General features: G+C 37.3%; 1 pseudogene; it reads left to right on the forward strand.

Annotated features, from left to right (window-relative positions):
- Nucleotides 1–4,249: 4,249 nt before the first annotated feature.
- On the forward strand, nucleotides 4,250–5,197 carry LOC102813055 (annotated as a pseudogene).
- Nucleotides 5,198–10,029: the final 4,832 nt, after the last annotated feature.

Below are 10,029 nucleotides of genomic sequence, written 5' to 3' on the forward strand. Positions count from 1 at the left end.
GTACCATCCTCACAGTTATTGCTGTGCTTTAGCCCATTGTTGTAGTCACCTTATCAATCCACTTCACTGAGGGTCTTCTCAATACTGACCCTCTACTTTACCAAGCATGATGTCCTTCTCTAGGAACTTGTCCCTCCTGATTATATATCCAGAGCCCATAAGACAAAATTTTGCCATCCTACCTTTTAAGGAATACTTTGTTTATATTTCTTCCAAGACAGATTGATTATTATTTGTAGTTTTATTTATGTGTATATATAAATAACCACCAGTCTGCCTTAGATTTCATATATATATATACATATTGTTGTTGTTAAGTGGTTCCAACTCATAGCGTCCCTATATAGGGTTTCTAAGGATTTAAATTTTTGCAGGAACAGAAAGCCTCATATTTCTCCCACAGATATGCTTGTAGGTTCAATCCATGAACCTTGTGGCTCACAGTCCAGTGCTTATCATATAGAGCCACTGTGCTCTTATACATATATGTATGTTTTGTGACCTCCTTCCAAAATTTTTTGACCCAACTTAACCACAAAAGTACATGAGCAGAAATGTGCATAGAATAAAAAATGAGGACAAATAAATATGATAACCCTGAGAGATAAAATAATTCCTTAGGCATTATCCTAAAATAAGTTTCCCCGAAATCATAATCAACTGACCAAGATGGAAGCTTTTACACATTTTTCATTGAGGAAAATAGCTTTTCCTAGTGCTAAATCACAAAATTTATTTCTCTTGATAAACTTAAGTTTCTTACCCATTTTTACATTTCCCAAAGATTTGTATATAAATATCCGATAAACCAACTTTAACCAAGGATAAGTGACTGTGTAGTCGCTATATATTTTTTTCTACAATTGACTGCGACTTGCTTTCTTTTTTCTGCTGCCTCACTTTGTCTGATGAGAAGTACTCATCCTCCCAGTGAGAAATTAGAAGCTATTTCTTCTAGTAAATCTCTGTCCTGAAGAGATTGAATTAGGTAACTTTTCTCTCCATCACTCCTATTGTAATAGCAACCAAACTACATTATAATTGGCATTTTACTTGTCTTCTAAACTCCCCCTTTAGAATGTCAACTCTGAGGAATTGTCCTCTCCATGAATTTTGGAATAAGAGGGTCTCTCTGTGTAAACTATCTTTCTGAATGAATCAATGAGCAAATAAACTGCAAACATGCCATGACATTCATGATGTTCTATATCCAACTAAGTATTATCATTCTCATCTTTTATCTATCACACATTACAGTCTGTTCAAGACTCTCTATACTCTGATCATCCAGCCCCTCTGATTGTTTCTTCTTTCCTGATCAGGCCATGTACCAGTACGACTTCGTATTTTTACCATATCTTAATTTTTTTGGTCTTTTCTCTCTTTTACTCATACTTATTCTTTCAGACCTGTCTGAAATGCTACTTCCCCTGTGGCATGTTTCTAGTCCCTCTCTGCCAGAATTAAATCATCCTTGTAGTTCCTCGTTTGTGCTTCTCTTAGGGCATGTTCCATATAAGCTGATTATTTCTGTTCCTGTCTCCCCATGACCAGGTGCTGGGCGCTGTCCTTGGTGCTGTGGAAATAACAGTGCATAGGACAGAATTTGCAGTCCTCCCGTTTTTGCCATGATGTTTTAGAACATACTATTAACAACAACAACAAAAAAAAATTAATGAATAAGGAGCTCTGGTAGTATAGTGTTTACAAATCAGGCTGCAAACCACAAGGTCAGCAGTTCAAAACTACCAGCTGTTCCACGGGAGAAAGATGAAGCTTTCTGTTCCTGTAAAGATTTACAGATTCTGAAACCCTATACAGGGTCGCTCTGAGTTGAAACCGACTCCACAGCACATAACCACCAACCACCACTCAATGAATATTTCAATGAATAAGTAAATACAAAACAAGTTACATATTTATTATATGATTTAAAAGTTCATAATTTGAAAGTTATAATATATTTTTTTAAGTTGTATGTGTGAGATGGTGATATGAAACTTTACAATCACATGTGTGCATTTGCGTACATTGTTTTAATTTTCCTATGATATGAATCCTTGGTACTTGAAAATAATTCCCATTTTTCTCACATTTTTTGTTATATAACAGCTTCTAAACATGTTTTATGACTGTTAAAATATTTGCATAGGAGTCCTTGTGTGGCATTGTGGGTTAATGTGCTGGACTGCAAAGTCAGTTTGAACTGCGAGGTGGCGGTTCAAGCTCACAAGCCACTCCTTGGAAACCCTATACAGGGTTGCTGTGGGTCAGAACCAACTCGACGGCTCTTAGCAACAACAAATAGATGATTTGGATATTTTCATTAACAGTTGACTGTTGTATTTTCAAAGTTCCTGGGTCTAAAACAAAATTATCTAGGTTATAGCTATGATTAAATTTAAAGTTTTATTTTCTTTGTAAAAATTGAGTTACATAGTGCTTGACACAAGTACTCCAGAAATGAATGAATATAGATATTAGTACTAGCAATTCTTATCTACAAATGCTGGAATTGACAATGATTTTGATTTTCTTGTTTTGTTTGCTTATTTGTTTTGGAATGCCATTGGTTTCACATAGCACAAAATCCCACACAAAATGGTGTAAGAATATTTATTAGCTAATGTAACTAGAGATCACAAACAGAATGTTTTTAGGGACCACAGTTTTTCCTGTGGCTTTTTCTATCTTGTGGCTCAGCCATGTTCAAATGAAGTTTCCATGGTCATCATAGTCAACTTTATCTGACCGGAAAAAGAAAGAGCATGGAGGATCATGTGTGTGAAGGTTTATGGTTTTGGCTTGTTAGTGCACATATCACTTCTCATATTGTTAGCCTTTGTCATATGACCACTTAACTACAAGGGAGATGATGGGAATGTGAGCTCAGGAAGGAATAGAAAAGTGGTCAGCCAACAGTTTCTGTTAAATCTTCCTTGTTTCATTTTCAGATTGAAGTAAAAGTTATTTACTACAAGTTACCTCATATTTCATTGACCAAATTGTGCCATATGTTCATGTCTAAACCAGTTATTGGAAAAAGCAATGGGATTATCATTTAGATGTAGTAGGCTAAGTCAAAAGTATTGCTACTAGGGTACCAGTTCATTCATAAATGGGTTTATTTCAAACAAAACTTTAAAAAACCTATGTCTTCATTAAGTGGAGGGCTGAACATAAGTGCTCTCAGTAATACACTTAAAAAAATAGTTTCTTAAAAATATATGATTAAATTAAAAATGTGGCTTCCAAAGAGATCTGCTGTGTTAGTTAAATTCAAAGCAAAGAGCTCAGCTCAGAAGGTTATGGCTACTATTTCATGGAATTACAAAGGGATAATTTTCCCAAAGGACACCGTATAATCTTGCAGGCTTATTATGAAGGAGTTTAAGAAAATGGAGAGCTTTATTACTGAGAAAAAGGTAAGGAAAGTTGCACTGAGGTATTTTTTTTTTCCATCGTGGTAATATCTGTTCATTCTTCGAGGCTAGCAGGGCTGTTCTGTGAGCATTTTCTTGGGAACTTTTACCTCATCTACTCTATAGCCATGATCTTTCACCTTTAGAATTTTTTTCAAAATTTAAAGAACACTTAAAAGGAACACAATTTGAGTCTCTGTCATTTTGCTGTGGTGTAAATTGAGAAGTATATATTTCTTCCAGGAAGGAGTAATTTCTATTATGTAGTCTCCAGCATATTTTCTAACTACAAATCCATATTTTACTCATTCTTTCTCTTTGTTTCCAATGTTCACATTCCAATCACCAATAATTATCATTGCATCTCATTTCAGACTGAAGAAGTTGGTAGATTCTTCAGTTTCATCATCTTTGGTAATACAGTTGTATTAATTGGTCTTCCTTGCAGGTATATGGAGCTTATCCTGTCAGAGACATAATTGTACTTCAAGATAAGTCTTGAGTTGCTCTTTTTGTTAATAAATATGGGGCCATGAATTAAAGCCTTGAGTTGTAATATTGAAGGGTTCTTTGGGCAAAATATTGAACAATTCAGGAAGCATCAAAGAAGATGGAAGGAATACACATAGTCATTGTAACAAAAATAATTGGTTGACATTTAACTATTTCAATAAGTAGCATGTGATCAAGAACCAATGGTATTGAAGGAAGAAGTCTAAGCTGCACTGAAGGCATTAATGAAAAACAAGGCTTCAGAATATTTGTTCCTCCTGTTCAACAGGCAGCTGCATCTTTTCTTGTAGGCCCAGCTGCATCTCTGAGATATGATGATGAAGGTTGGAGTTAACAGATTTGGCATTATTGGAGTATTGGGTCACCAGGGATGCTGTTAACTCTGGCAAAGTGGAGGTTGTTGCTATCAACGACCCCTTCATTGACCTCAACTACATGGTCTATATGTTCCAGTATGATTCCACCCATGGTAACTTCAGTCGCACTGACATGACTGAGACCAGAAAGCCCATCCTTTTATCTTCCAGGAGTGAGAGCCCATCAACATTAAGTCAGGTGGTGCTGGTGCTAAGTATGTTGTAGAGTCCACTGCTGTCTTCACAACCTTAGAGATAGCTTGGACTCATGTGAAGAGTAGTGCCAAAAGAGTAATCATCTCTGCCCTTTCTGCTGATGCCCCCATGTTTGTGGTGAGCATGAACCATGAGAAGTATGACAACTCCCTCGTCACCAACTGTTTGGTTCCCTTGGCTAAGATCATCCATGACAACTTTGGCATCATGGAGGGACTCATGACTATGGTCCATGCCATCACTGCCACCTAGAAATCTGTGGATGGCCCCTCTGGGAAACTGTGTTATGATGTCCATGAGGCTACCCAGAACATCATCGCTGCATCTACTGGTGCTGCCAAGGCTATGGGCAAGATCATCTCGAGCTGAATGGGAAGCTCACTGGCATGGCCTTCTGTGTCCCCACTCCCAACATATGTATCATGGATCTGACCAGCTGTCTTGAGAAAGCTGTCAATTATGATGACATCAAGAAGGTAATGAAGCAGGCATAAGATGGTCCTGGGCTTCACTGATGACCAGGCCATTTCCTGTGATTTTAGCAGTGACAACCACTCTTCCACCTTTGATGCTGGGGCTGGCATTGCCATCAATGACCACTTTGTCAAGCTCATTTCCCAGTATGACAATTAATTTGGTTACAGCAACATGGTGGTGGACTTTATGGTTCACATGGTCTCTGAGGAATAAAAGCCCCCTAGACCACCAGCCCCAGATACAGCATTAGAGGACTAGAGAGGCCTTCAGCTTCTAGGATGTCCTTACCCCAACTCAATACCCCAACACTGAGAAGCACCCATCCTCGACTCAGTTTCCACCCAGACCTCCCTGGACAAGAGGAGGGTCTTAGAGAGCCCAGCCTTGTCATGTACCATCAATAAAGTACATTGTATCCAGCCAAAAGGAAAACAAGAAAACAACAAGGCTCTAGGATTTAATGAAATACCAATTGAAATGTTTTCATAAACTGATGGAGTGCTGTAGGTACTCACTAGTCTGTAATAAGAAATTTGAAAGACAGTTACCTGGCCAACTGACTGGAAGAGATACATATTTGTGCCCATTCCAAATAAAGGTGATCCAACAAAATGCAGACATTTCAAACAGCATCATTACTATCTATGCATGTAAAATTTTGCTAAAGAGAATTAAAAAGTGGGTGCATCAGTACACAGACAGGGAGTTGGCAGAAATTCAAAAGAGGCATGGAATGGGGGTTATGCTGATGTCAGGTGAATCTTGGATGAAAGCAAAGAGCACAAACAAAGATGTTTACTAGTTTAATATTGACTATGCAGAGGTATTGTGTGGATGGATCATAAAAAACATTATGAAGAATGGGAATTCCAGAACATGCAATTGTGTTCGTATAGAACCTGTACATAGGCCAAGATTCAGTTGTTTGACAAGGGGATACTATATGGTTTAAAATATAAAAGATGTTGGTCAGGTTGTAGCGTTTCATCATACGTACTCACTGTGTATGGTAAACAGAAAATCTGAGAAGCTGAACTATATAAAAAAGAAGGTATCCTAGATATTGGGGAAGGCTCGTTAATAAGCTGCATTATGCAGATGACACAATCTGCTTTGCTGGATCTGAAGAGGACTTGAAAGACTTAGTGATGAGGATCAAAGAATACAGATATGGTATAGTGAATTATTTAAGTCTCTTTTAACTAAAGTCTGTAAGTACACCAAACAATGTTTTTGCTCTGCTGGGTTTGGTTAGGAGATGGTGGAAGAAGATACTGATAGGATTATATATTCAGTTTTAAATGATTGTTAACAGAATTAATTGTGATTGTAAAAACTTGAAACTCTAAAGTGGGTTTAAAATGAGTCATCTCAGAAGAAGGAGGTGATCTCACTGCCATGAAAGAAGAAGAGCCAGGAGTGGAGCATGTATGTCCTTTAGAATCTGAGATCTGGGACACCAGACGAATGACATAGGACAGCAGTAGAGAACCAAGAGTAACAGCATGAGACAGTGTGGTGGACTTCCCAGCCCATGGAGCAAGTAAAGCTAAGTGACTTAGGGCAAGAAGCTTTCTTGCTGAGTGGTGTGCCTCAAGGTACTTAATTGGAGGAGCTAGGTTTGCTGACCCATGGAGCTTGAGTCCAGTGACTTCAGGCTGAGGCATATGGTGTGGTGTGTCCTGTGGCATTTATCAGAATCCCATAATGAGGTTCAAAACATACACTGGGCAGAGAGAGGTCTGCCTGTAGGCACAGTTGAGGAGAGGCTATCCTGAATAGAAGAACTTTGCCCTGAACATTTTCTGATTTTGCATTGTAACCTATTAGTTTCTCTAAAAAAAAAACCCAAATTGTGAGTATAGCATCTGAGTTCTATGTGTCTATTGCAATGAATTATTGAACCCAACAAAGGAGTAGAGTGTGGTGGGAGGAATGTTTGGTGTCATATTTTGCAAAAGTCTTTAGTGTGGATTGCATCTTAATGTAAAGAAAGCAAAAATCCTCACAACTGGACTTAAACAGCATAGTCCTTACAACCGGACACAGACAACATCATGATAAATGGTATAGAGATTGATGTTGTCAAAGGATTAGTTTTGTTTGGTTTTACTCATGGAAACAATGGTCAAGGAGTGAAAGGTTGTATTGCATTGGCTAAATCTACTGCAAGAGTCCTCTTTAAAGTGTCCAAGAGCAAAGATGTCTCTTTGAGGTCTAAGGTACGCCTGACCCAAGTCTTAATATTTTCATTTTCCTTACATGAGTGTGAAAGCTGTGGAATAAGAAAGCCTAGAGAAGAGTTGCTGCATTTGAAATATGGTGCTACTGCTGAATTTTATATGGATATATACCATGTTTGCCAAAAGAACAAACAAATCAGTGTTGGAAGAAGTATATCCAGAATACCCTTTGGAAGTGAAGATGGCAAAACTTCACCTCAGGGACTTTGGACGTATTATCAGTGTGAACTAGTCCCTGGATAAGGACATCATGCTTGGTAAAGTAGAGGGTCAGCAAAGAAGAGGAAGACCCTTAAATAGATGAATTGACATAGTGGGTTCAATAATAGGCTCAAACATAGTAGCAATTGTGAAGATGACTCAGCACTAGACACTGCTGCATTCTGTTGTACATTGGGTCACTCTTAGTTAGAACTAATTGGATGGCACCTAACAACAAGAGCACTCATCATTTATGTTTGCTTGTGTATTTGTTTTGACCATTATATGATTCATATTTTTTAGTTATTTTCTAAATGCTTACATTACCCCCAGACTAAATTCCTAGAAATGGAATTATTGACTTAATAAGTGTATTCGTTTCCTAAGACCTCTGTAAGAAATTACCACAAATTCACAGTTCTGGAGTTCAAAAGCCCCAAATTAAGTTGCCTGGAAGGACCACACTCCCTTCAGAGGACTCTCGAGGAGATTTTTTCCTTGTCTCTTCCATCAGTTGGTGTCTGTTTTGACATTCCTGGACTGGTGACCACATTGCTCCATCTCTACCTCTATCTTGCCCTCTTTGTATATATCTTCTCTTCTGAACATTTCAAATCTCCCCTATTCCTCTTATTTACAAGGACACTTGTTGTGGCATTTAGGCCCCACTTAAATAATCCTCATCTAAATGTCCATATCTTAATCATACCTTCAACAACCCTTTTTCAAAATAATTTAACATTTACAAGCTCCACTGGACTGCTAACCACAAGATAGGCAGCTCAAACCCACCAGCTCCTCTGCTGGAAAAAGATGAGGATTTCTGCTACCATGAAGATTTACCATCGTGGAAAACCTATGGTTTGGTATGAGACAGAACCAACTTGGTGGCAGTTATCAACAACAATGCCCTTTGGGAGGGTGGGCATGTTTTTCAGCCCATCACAAAGGTAGATATTCTTAAAAGTTTTTGAAACTGTTGCCAAATTGCTTTTATATATAAAATATTTTCTAACAGTATTGGCCATCAATGTTCATCTCACTGTATCCTCACCAATACTAGAAGAAAAGTAAAGGCACACATGGCTGACTGTGGTACAAGAAAAGACTTTTGAAGTGTGAAAGTAAAAAAAAAAAAAAAAAAAAGAAAGAAAATGAAGCAACACAGGAAAAGATCATTAGCTCTGACTAAAAGATTTAGAAACTTTTCTATGCCTACCTGAATGAAACCTAAAAGACACACACAGTTAACTTGGAAGAGCATGCTTTCTTATACCTAAATTTGTGTTAATGTTTTTAATATGTAAAGATTTTTCTTGAGTTCATATGAAGAAACAAAGAACATAAAAAAGGAAATAAGGAAGGAATCCATTTGAGTCAAAATCAGTAATGAATGTTTAAAAGGGAAATTAAAACGTCTTTTTAACCTATCATTTGCATTATTATTTTAAAAATAATTATACATCACACATTTTAATAACTTGATATTTCAAGGCATCTGGAATGAGTCCATTTGTTTACATGCCTTCACTCTTTGCCAAATGCACTCACTATGGTATTGCCTGTCAAGTATGCAGTATCTAGTAAGGTTTGTTTTCTTCTGTTTTACAATTGATCATAGAACATCGTGGTCTATCTTTATAATGAAATGTAGATTTCCTATTTCAAAATGTTTAATGGGATAGCACTTTAAAAATAATTCAATCTGGATAAATTTAGTTTTTGAAAAATGTCCAGTACAAAAATAGATATATTCCAAAATAACTGTGGGCCCATGCTATTTTCATTTGAGAAGGTGAATTGGACACATTTTTGAAGGTTGGAAGTTCTTTTCTCCTATTCTTTCTTATAAGCAAACAGGTGTTGTTAACCATGTCATATCATTGGATATCTATTTTCTTAGTACTCTTGCCATTTTAGACATGTTTTTGGTATATTTGCATTATAATTATTCTCCTTTATTTCATTGTTTAATGTGGTCATCTTATGCTTCTGCCCACTAACCCTTATAATTTTTTCTTTGTTGTTGTTGTTAAGTGCCGTTGAGTCGGTTCCGACCCATAGCGACCCTGTACAGGGTTTCCGAGGGTATAAATCTTTACTGGAGTAGAAAGCCTCATCTTTCTCCCACGGAGCAGCTGGTAGTTTCGAACCGCTGACCTTAAGGTTTGCAGGCCGATTCGTAACCACTATGCTACCAGAAGATGTTAAAAAGATGATCATAGGCTTAAAAAGAAAAGTAAGCCTTTTTCTGAGTTTCATGTTTTTTTTCCTAATCTTCACAGTGCATTTTTGACTTCTGCTTTATCTGAGATTGTTTTGAAGCTTACTTTTTTCTTCTTCTTCTTGAAGAAGGAGTCATGTACTATTAGTCTTAGGATAGGGCCATCCTCTTGAGTTTTATGATATGTTGTTGTTAGCTACTGTCAAGTTGGTTCCAACTCATAGCAAACCTATGCACAGTAGAATAAAACTCTGCCCAGTCTTGCATCATCCTCAAAATTGTTGTTATGCTTGAACCCATTGCAGGTGCTGCTTCAATCTTATTGGGGGTCTTTCTTTTTTTTTCTGACTCTCCACTTTACCATTACATTCAAATAC

Source organism: Chrysochloris asiatica, unplaced genomic scaffold (assembly GCF_000296735.1).
Source record: "Chrysochloris asiatica unplaced genomic scaffold, ChrAsi1.0 scaffold00095, whole genome shotgun sequence".
Lineage (NCBI taxonomy): Eukaryota > Metazoa > Chordata > Mammalia > Afrosoricida > Chrysochloridae > Chrysochloris > Chrysochloris asiatica.